Genomic DNA, 1539 nt, shown 5'->3' with positions numbered 1-1539 from the left:
CTACGGACTGTGTCTAGCACCGCCACAGTCGGGGGCGGGAACCGTGCTGCTGGCAGGGTGTCTTCGGCGAGGGTTGGGGGGACTGGTAGGGAGTGTCCGGGGGGGGGGGTTCCATGGGGACACTATTTTGCCGGCCAGGTCCGCACATGGCGAGCACCATGTTGTAAGGCACGATCGCTGCTGGTCGTCACCATGCGCATGCGCAGCCACGGACGGACCTAGCAATTCTCCGGCCATTTATGTTGGGAACGCTGGGAGTTTTACGTGGTGCGGCTGCTAACACCCGACCAGGCGGAGCACCAGTGCAGGGTAGTGCTGACTTTCTCATCGTAAAACTAGACACTTCCTCTCGACATAGCCTCAAAATTTGAGAATCCAGTCCTATGCCTTGAAGTCAAATTTCTCTCCGTGTCCCTTCTGCCAAAATTCATCACCTCACACGTCCCTATGTTGAATTACATCTGCCACTTGCCTTCCCATTCCGTTAGCCCATGGCCTGATGCAGTCAGTTGGTTTTATCCACATTGTTTGCTACACCTACTCTTCAGCAAAATTTGAAACTTTCCTCTGTATTCCAATATCCAAGTCATTCCTTGGGGAACACCACCATCTACCGTCCTCCAGTCTGAAACATAACCATTCGCCACAACTCATTGTTCTGAGCCCTTAAACCAAGCTGACACTGACCCTCCTATTCCCTGAGCTTCAATTTTGTTAACAAGCCTTTTATGCCGTACTTTGTCAAACTCTTTCATAAAATCTATATTTGAGAGCTTACTCTACATTCCCTTCATTAACCTTTTCTGTTGCTTCATTAAAAAGCTCAATTAGATTCATCGAGTACACTTGCAGATCCTTGCTGGCTCTTCTTAATTAACTCAAACCTCTCCAAGCGCCGACTGATTTTTTTTCCCCTGCCTATTTTTCTAAAGCCTCCCTGTGCTTTCTACTCCTGCAAGGATCAGAAAGAATTTAAGAATGTGAACATTGGAACGTTTTGAGAGCAAGGACAACATTTTTCGAGAGTCCCTTTGAGGCATGGGCATGGCATTCCTATAAGATGTGGTTAAGTTTCAGTGGTAGCGTGTCAGATGGGGGGTGTGAGGAGGTACATCAACAAGGAGGGATGGCTGCACCTGCAAAAAGGCTGGGACAGGCATGGTGGCACGGCGGGGGGGGGGGGGGGGGGGGGGGGAGTTGTACTTGAACGTGCCAGGCCAGGCCACCCACTTTTCCTGCCCTTTCCAGGTTATTGAACCTCTTGCAGCGATGGATCCAGGAGCGAGATGCCACACTCATGTTGCAGATCTCTTCTGCCACTTCCAGTCAGACCTGCCTTCTTTTAGCCATCCATGTGAGGCAGAATTTCCCCTGTGGTCCTTTACAGCCTGTGGCAACTTTTGCAGAAAAAAAATCTGAGACATGTAGTGTTGCTTTACTTCGTTGACCCTCCAGCTGTGCAGCTTCTGGATCTCTGGTTCTGTCAATGCCAAGGCATCTGTAACATTTCAATTCTGATACTCAGAAGGTCCTTTTAAA

This window comes from Scyliorhinus canicula, chromosome 10, assembly GCF_902713615.1.
Source record: "Scyliorhinus canicula chromosome 10, sScyCan1.1, whole genome shotgun sequence".
Taxonomy (NCBI): domain Eukaryota; kingdom Metazoa; phylum Chordata; class Chondrichthyes; order Carcharhiniformes; family Scyliorhinidae; genus Scyliorhinus; species Scyliorhinus canicula.
Note: the sequence above shows the minus strand (reverse complement) of the source record.